Raw genomic sequence first — 9170 nt, 5'->3', positions numbered from 1 at the left:
TATGTCAAAGCTTGTCTAAGGCCTGATTTCAGCAAAGGGTGTTAGTTCTCTGAAGGGAGACTGACAGTAGCAGAAATGGAAATCTGGACTCTTCCACACCCGAGCCTGGGAAAAGTTGCAAGAAAAGTTTGATTTAGGGTGTGAGAAGTAGCCAATAGAAGATCTTGTCCCACCCCAGCACCCTGGCAGTGGGCCTGCACTACAGGAGAGAATAGCAATGAGGCCAATAAGATTGGCCCAGCCCATTCTATAGGGAATATCTTGACTGGGCAGAAGGAGAAGCTGAGCCCCTGCTTCTTTACACACCCATGAAAATCTGAGCTCTTACCTGCCCAAAAGAGTTCACACGAACACAAAAGTCTAAAAGGGGAAGAACAGGGAATAATGTAGGTAGAAAAGATTAGATAAAGAGAAAAGTGAGAAGCCAGATATTCAAGCCATTAGGTACGAAATAGTTACTAACATTGGGTATCAAATTTGTCTCTGATTTTTTTTGGTAGTAAAAGGCAGAAGGGAAAACATGATCAGTTAGCTACAAAAATCTCATGTCTATGGCAAAAATCTTATCAATTATCCAGGAGAAACAAAGCATTTCTTGATGTTTAAACATGAATAGGTCTACCTATAATTTGCTTATTAGTAATAAAGCTTTTCTTCCATTAAGCCTTTTGTCAATTTTCTTGGTAATTGTTGTTTTACTTGTATGCACCATGGTTGAAAGGTTTGTAAATGTAATGTGCTAACAATTTGAGTATCAAGATGGGGAAGTTACAAAAGGGTTGAGTCATGTGCAGAGAGCACATGGGTTGATGTAACATCACAGTTAACCAAAACCATGGATTCTTTTTTTAGATTTTTTATTTTTTAAATATATATTTTTATTGATTTCAGAGAGGAGGGGAGATGGAGAGAGATAAAAACATCAATGATGAGAGAAAAATCCCCTACTGGGAATCTAGCCCGCAACCTGGGCATGAGCCCTTGACTGGAATTGAACCCGGGACCCTTCAATCCCCAGGCTGATGCTCTATCCACTGAGCCAAACTGGCTAGGGCCAAAACCATGGTTTCTTAATCCAGGGATAGAGGATTTGGTTTAGTTACACCAATGTCGCAAGGTAGTGAGCTGGAGCTGTGTCCATAGGGAGCTCTGAAACATGCAGGCAGAGAAATCACAGTCATCCAAAAACAACAAAAAAAGACACTATAAAGTAAATGATGGAAAATTACTTGTATAAAGTGAAAAATACAACAGTGGCTTATAGGGCAGTCTAAATCCTGCCCTTTGGAGGGATTTCAGTTTTCATTTGTTATCTTTAAGGATATCCTGCAAAGTCCTTTTGTTTTAAAGGGGTCTTACAATGTGGGATGGGTGGGGGTGTTTGGGTGGTGGTTTCATTTATTTGTTGACTGGTCAGTTAGCCAGTAAACAAACATAAATTGTGCTCCTGTGTAAGCCAGGCTATGAGATGGAGAAGATGAACTCAATATGCTCCAGATCTGAAATACACAAAAGAAGAGGGAGATATGCAGACAACGAAATTATGGTACTGCTACATGTTCATAGAGCACTTAAGAATTATTTAGAAAACTAGAGGCCCAATGCACGAAATTCATGCAAGGGGCTCGGCTCTCACAGCCCCGCTTCATCCGGAAGGTCGTCTGGAAGCTTGTTTGACTGTCCAGTCTAATGAGCATATTACACTTTTATTATTATAAATATACTAGAGGCCCAGTGCACAAAAATTTGTGCACTCGGGTGGGGAGGGGGAGTCACTCAGCCCGGCCTGTGACCTCTTGCAGTCTGGGACCCCTCGGGGGATGTCCACTTGCCAGTGGGGAGCAGGCCTAAGCTGTAGTCTGACATCCTTAGCACTGATGAGGAGACGGGAGAGGCTCCCACCACCACTGCTGTACTGGCAGCCGTCAGCTTGGCTTGTGGCTGAGCAGAGCTCTCCCTGTGGGAGCGCACTGACCACCAAGGGGCAGCTCCTGCATTGAGTGTCTGCCCTCTGATGGTCAGTGTGTGTCATAGTGACCAGTCATTCCCAGTCATTCTGCTGTTAGGGTCAATTTGCATATTACCCTTTTATTATATAGGATTCACAACATTAAGCAAGGTCTACATTTAAGTCTCCATTTCAGTCAGGTTGGTGGACGAATCCATTATAAAAACCAAATTGTCCTCCTGTGCCTTTTGTTTCCCTCCCAGACCACAAGGGGGTGCTTTTGGGGCTATCCTGCAGGCTCCCAAGTGAACTCTGCTTTCATGAGCAAAGTGCTTTTTTTTCTTAAATCTTTATTGTTGAAAGTATTACATATGTCCCCTCCTCCCCCCCATTGACCTCTTATAGCCCACCCTGCCCTCACCTTCACCACCCTATTGTCTGTGTCCATGGGTTATGTATATATGCATACAAGTTCTTTGGTTGATCTCTTCCCACCCACCCACCCTCCCCTGCCTTCCCTCTGAGATTCAACAGTCCGTTCCATGCTTCTATGTCTCTGCATCTATTTTGTTCATCAGTTTATTGTGTTACTTAGATTCTACATATGAGTGAGATCATGTGATACTTGTCTTTCTCTGACTGGCTTACTTCACTTAGCATAATACTCTCCAGGTCTCTCCATGCTCTCTTAAAGGGTAAGAGATCCTTCTTTTCTACTGCTGCACAGTATTCCATGGTGTAAATGTAAATGTACCACAGCCTTTTTATCCACTCATCTACTGATGGGCACTTGGGCTGTTTCCAGATCTTAGTTATTGTAAATTGTGCTGCTATGAACACAGGGGTGCATGCATTCTTTCTGATTTGTGTTTTGAGTCTGTTAGGATATATTCCTAGAAGTGGGCTCACTGGGTCAAATGGCAGTTTCATATTTAATTTTTTGAGGAAACTCCATACTGTTTTCCATAATGGCTGCACCAGTCTGTGTTCCCACCAGCAAGTGCACTAGGGTTCCCTTTTCTCCACATCCTTGCCAGAACTTGTCATTTGTTGATTTGTTGATGGTAGCCATTCTGACAGGTGTGAGGTAAGGAAAAGCTTTTAAACCACCCTGGGTGGTGTCCAGATAAAGACATTGTTAACTGGAGTGAACGGGGTGCTGGCCATTTGCACTGGCAGGGAAACAAAGGACGCTTGGAGGCCTCTTCCAACAAGGGCATCCACCTGGGAAGTGTAAACACACACAAGTCCACTCTCCTTTGTGAGCAACGGGGCATGATTACTTTTTTTTTTAGAAAGTTTCCCTTTGCAGGACAGGACCCTACAAGCCCTCTTCCCAAAGTTCCTTGCAGACCTTTTGTTTTCTGCCGTGTTGATTTTCCTTTTGCAAACAGGATTGAGGGACCATTATTCAACTAAAACCTCCTTTTGTCAAATCTTAGGCCCTTTCTAGTGTTGATTGGATGTCTAGACAGATAGATGGAAATAACTGCCCAAGGGCAAGGACAATATTAATTAATTGTCCATTTGCAATTGTACATCCTCATGAAAATACACCCACAACAGACCTTTGTCTTGCTATTTCAACACTGCAGGTCTCTGGAGTGGCTGCTACTCTTACCAGTGTTTAAATGTCCATTCACAACCATTGTTCATAGAGACTTCAACTTTACTAGGAATTTAAGTCACAAAGGGCCCTGGCAATTCTGAAAAGCCCTATGCTCCCAGGCTCATAAAGGAGACTCATAAACCACTTTTGGATGGTAAGTGCTGGGGGAGGGAGAGGTGGTGTCTGGTGTCTAATGGTATCCTAACTGCCAGGCAGACCAGAGAAAATTAGGGGTATGTTTTCATTTAACATTATTCCTTGCTGACTCTTGTCTCTCTGGAAAATTGTCCATGAGGAGACAAAACAAGATGCCCTTTCTGTTAACTCAGTGTTCTTAATTATAGTTGTTGGGAGGTGACTTAAATCATGTTGTGAGGTATGGGCTCTCCCCCCGCCCCAACCCCCCCCTTCAAGAAAAACAAAACAAAACTACAGAACAATTTGTTTTACAGACTGGTAATAGTAAGCACTGAGATAAAAGTCAGCATGCTAAATTTTTGTTGTTGCCCTTTTTGAGGTTTCTCCCCTGTATATTGGCTTCTATTCATTAAAATCCTTTCAAGGCTGTTATTCTATTTTCTTCTTTACTTTTCTTTTTCAACCACAGAATAAGCATGTGCCCACACGTTCAGGACCTGGGAGGATTGGAGGGTGGGGGGCGGGGCTCAAGTAGCCTTCTCCTGATACAGTTTGGGGTTTCTTGGCCAGTGTTGCTTGCTCCCGCTTGTTCTTGGCCCAGCCTGAAGTTCAGTGCCAGGGAGGACTGAAATACGGACTCCACAGCTGGTTCCATGGAGGTGCTTGTTGATGTCCCCTCCCACATTCCTAGGATCTACGCACTTCTCTCTCTTCTTCACCTTTCTAGTCCAGGCCTTTTCTCCTAAAACTGATCAAAGAGCTTCCTAACTGAGCTTTCAGGACTCACAGGGCCCAATTAGCACCTTCCATGTGGCAGAATGCTATTTTCAGAACAATGTATATCTTGCCTCTTTTATCATTATTGCACACTTTTTCAAGAAACTTTTCCACCTCCTCCCTGGTAGGCCAGTCTGTCTCTATCTATCTTTCTCCTCCCATCTATATGTATTTTATTTTTCTTTCTTGGTTACCATCTGAATCATACTTTTATTTAAAAGTTTATTTTATTTTTTCCATCACTGTTTATCCCCTCTATGCTCTCTTTCACCTTCTCTTCCCCTTGCCCCCGCCGCCATCACCACACTGTTGTCCATGTCCATGAGTTCTCTAGTTCTCTTCCTTTCTTTCTTTTTTTTTGCTCAAACCCTCCACCCACTCCCTAACACCCAAAAGTACTTTTATTTTATAACTCTTCATATAGCCCAGCTGGTATGCTCAGTGGTTGAGCATCAATCTGTGAACCAGGAGGTCCCAGTCAGGGCACATGCCTGGGTTGCAGGCTCGATCCCTAGTAGGAGGCATGCAGGAAGCAGCGGATCAATGATACTATCTCATTATTGATGTTTCCATCTCTCTCTCCCTCTTCCTTCCTCTCTGAAATAAATAAAACTATATTTTAAAAATTAGATGTTTAAAACAAACAAACAACAAAAAAACCTCCTCATATAAGATTGACCTTCCCAAAGCATTAAAGAAAAATGAAGAAGAAGAAAGAAGAAATCTTAGTCCAAAGGAATTATTTAGGGAAATTCATCCAAATTAATCATGGGTTTGCTTTCTTTCCTTTTACTTTAGGACATTCAGATGATGAGACATGGATTGTGTAGGTGCCTTGTGTAGATTCAGGAGGAGGATGGGAGCTAAAGGTCAAAACAGGTGCTGCCCCTTAGCCTGTTGGTTCTAAAGAGCTATTAAAGGCAGAGGCATTGACTTTGAAAAATAGGGTGAGACCAACCACGATTCTGTGACATGAGCCTCTTTAGCAGGCCTCATCCTTCTGTGGTGGGAGGGAGACGAAGACAAACTATCTGACCATCCTAGACGAGATCTTAAGGTAAAAAAAGTTTTGGGAAACAGTGGACAAGACAGAGTTCTTCATTGAAAGGCTCCTTAGAGCTTTTAATATGCTCATGAGTATTATGTTGCTCCAGTTGAGCCATACATCATAGTGGTACTTTCCAAAATGACAACACAACATAGCAACTAACAATTTGTTTCTCAAAATTTCTCAAGAAACTAGATTACCAAAGAATAGAAAATATTGCTTTAAGATGTACATCTCTTGACGTCATTAAGTGTTTCACTGACTCTTCTGATTACTCTGTCATATGTCTTCCCGTTGCCTCTTTTCTCTCTGTTCTTCTCTGCTCTCTCCACCTCTGCCCTTCCCTCTTGCTGTCCCTTTTCTCCCTTTTTCTCTCCTTCTCTTCCTTTTATCCTTTCATAGTCTTCATTGTCTTTACTACTTCTTTTGTCTCATCTTGCCCCCTTAGGCCTGCTCTTTCTCAGACATCTCTCATAGCAATATGTTTACGGATACATCTCCTAGGGCAAAGGAAACTAAGGAGAAAATAAACAAATGGGACTACATCAAAATAAAAAGTTTTTGCACAGCAAAAGAACCATCAACAAAATGAAAATGGAGTCCACTGTATGGGAAAACATATATGGCAATGATACATCTGTTAAAGGGCTAATATACAAAATATATAAGAAACTCATGTAACTTAACAGAAGGAAGACAAACAATCCAATTAAAAAATGGGCAACAGACCTACATAGACACTTCTCTAAAGTAGACATGCAGATGGTTAAGAGACACATGAAAAAACGCTCAAAGTCACTGATCATCAGAGAGATGCAAATTGAAACGACAATGATGTATCACTTCACACTTGTCAGAATGGCTACCATCAACAAATTAACAAATGACACGTGCTGACAAGGATGTGGAGAAAAGGGAACCCTAGTGCACTGCTGGTGGGAATGCAGACTGGTGTAGCCATTATAAAAAACAGTATGGAGTTTTCTCAAAAAATTAAATATGGAACTACCATTTGATCCAGTAATCTCACTTCTAGGAATATATCCTAAGAGACCCGAAACACCAATCAGAAAGAATGCATGCACCTCTATGTTCATAGCAGCACAATTTACAATAGCTAAGATCTGGAAACAGTCCAACTCAGTAGTTGAGTGAATAAAAAAGCTGTGGTACATTTATACCATGGAATACTATGCAGCAGTAAAAAAGAATCTCTTTGAGACAGCATGGAGGGACCTGAGAGTATCATGATAAGTGAAGTAAGACAGCCAGAGAAAGATAAGTATCACATGATCTCACTCATATGTGGAATCTAAGTAACAAAATAAACGGATGAGCATAGTGGATCCAGAGACATAGAAGCATGCAGCAGAGAGCGGAATCTCAGAGAGAAGGTGGATGAGGATGGGAGGGTGGGAGGTAATCAACCAAAGACCTTGTATGCATATATTCATGGCCCTTGGACAGAGACAATGGGGTGGTGAGGTCCTGGGGTGGGGAGTGGGGGCGGACTGGAGGGCATCTATGGGGGAAAAAAGGAAACATATGTAATACTTTCAACAATAATTATTTTTTTAAAATTCACTTAATAGGACAGTAAAACAACAACAACAACAAATAATAGTCTTTTCATCATTCCCAACAGCTTCCCTGAGCTCCTTTGTAACATCCCTGACACCAGTTCTCTTCCCAGTCAATCACTGATTGCCTTCTGTAACTGTGGTTTGCATTTTCTAGAATTTTGCATAAATGAAGACATGCCATATGTACTCTTTTTTTTTTTTGTCTAGCTTCTTGTATACATCAATTCATTCATGTTGTTTTTGTTTCAATTTTTTGGTTCCCTTTTATTTCTGTGTAGTATTCCATTGTGTAGCTATATCACATAGATGGACACTTGGGTTATTTCTAGATTTTGGCTATTACAAATAGAGCTGCTATAAACATCCTTATACGTGCCTTTTATTCCTCTTGAGTACATACCTAGGAGAAGAATGCTAAGTCATATGGTAGGCACCAACTTAATTTTTTAAGAAACTACCAATGAATTTCCCAAAGTGTTTACCATTTTATGTTCTCACCAGCAGTGTATGAGAGCTTCACTTGTCTTCCTTTCTTGTCAGCAGTTGGTATGGCTTGCCTTTTTAATTTTAGTGATTCTATTTGGTGTGTTTATATTTCTTTTAAAAATATTTTTTATTGATTTCAGAGAGGAAGGGAGAGGTAGAGAGAGATAGAAACATCAATGATGAGAGAGAATCATTGATAGACTGCTTCCTGCATGCCCCACACTGGGGATAGAGCCCGCAACCTGGACATGTGCCCTGACCTGGAATGAAACTGTGACCTCCTAGTTCACAAGTCGACACTCAACCACGGAGCCATGTGTGGCTGGGCTATATTTCATCTACTTATTGTTCATTCGTTCATTCATATCTTCTTTTGTGAAGTTTCTGTTCAAAATTTTTGCTCAGTTAAAAAAAATTTGGTTGTCTGCTTATTCTGATACATATCCTTGGCTGATGCCTGTGGTATATTTTCTCCCCTTTTGTACCTTTTTGTTTTCTTTTTTTTAATTTTATTTGTCTAATAGTTTAATTTTTACTTTATTTCAATTCTTTTTTTTTCTTTTTTTTAATTAAATCTTTATTGTTCAGATTACATTTGTTCCTCTTTCCCCTCCCCCATAACTCCCCTCCTCCCCACCCACTGTCCTCATCCATAGGTGCACGATTTTTGTCCAGTCTCTTCCCACATCTCCCACTCCCCTTTCCCCCCCAAGAATAGTCAGTCCATTCCCTTTCTATGTCCTTGATTCATTATAATCACCAGTTCATTCTGTACATCAGATTATTTATTCACTTGATTCTTAGATTCACTTGTTGATAGATGCATGTTTGTTGTTCCTAATTTGTATCTTTACCTTTTTCTTCTTCCTCTTCTTAAAGGATACCTTTCAGCATTTAATATAATACTGGTTTAGTGGTGATGAACTCCTTTAGCTTTTCCTTATCTGTGAAGCTCTTTATCTGACCTTCAATTCTGAATGATAGCTTTGCTGGATAAAGTAATCTTGGTTGTAGGTTCTTGGTATTCAGCACTTTGAATATTTCTTGCCATTCCCTTCTGGCCTGCAAAGTTTCTGTTGAGAAATCAGCTGACAGTCGTATGGGTATTCCCTTGTAGGTAATTGAGTCTCTTTCTCTTGCTGCTTTTAAGATTCTCTCTTTGTCTTTTGCTCTTGGCATTTTAATGATGATGTGTCTTGGTGTGGTCCTCTTTGGATTCCTTTTGTTTGGGGTTCTCTGCGCTTCTTGGACCTGTAAGTCCATTTCTTTCACCAGGTGGGGGAAGTTTTCTGCCATTATTTCTTCAAATAGGTTTTCAATATCTTGCTGTCTCTCATCTTCTGGCACCCCTATGATTCTGATGTTTGTACGCTTGAAGCTGTCCCAGAGGCTCCTTACACTATCCTCATATTTTCGGATTCTTTTTTCATTTTGCTTTTCTGGTTGGGTGTTTTTTGCTTCTTCACATTTCAAATCTTTGACTTGATTCTTGCGCTCCTCTGGTCTGCTATTGGGTGTCTGTATAATATTCTTTATTTCAGTCAGTGTATGCTTAATTTCTAATTGGTTCTTTATCACAGC

The sequence above is a fragment of the Myotis yumanensis genome, unplaced genomic scaffold (genome assembly GCF_028538775.1).
Source record: "Myotis yumanensis isolate MYYU_CA2020_CCGP unplaced genomic scaffold, mMyoYum1.0.hap1 SCAF_2, whole genome shotgun sequence".
Taxonomy (NCBI): Eukaryota; Metazoa; Chordata; class Mammalia; order Chiroptera; family Vespertilionidae; genus Myotis; species Myotis yumanensis.
The sequence above is the reverse complement of the archived record's forward strand: the minus strand, read 5'-3'. Positions refer to the sequence as shown.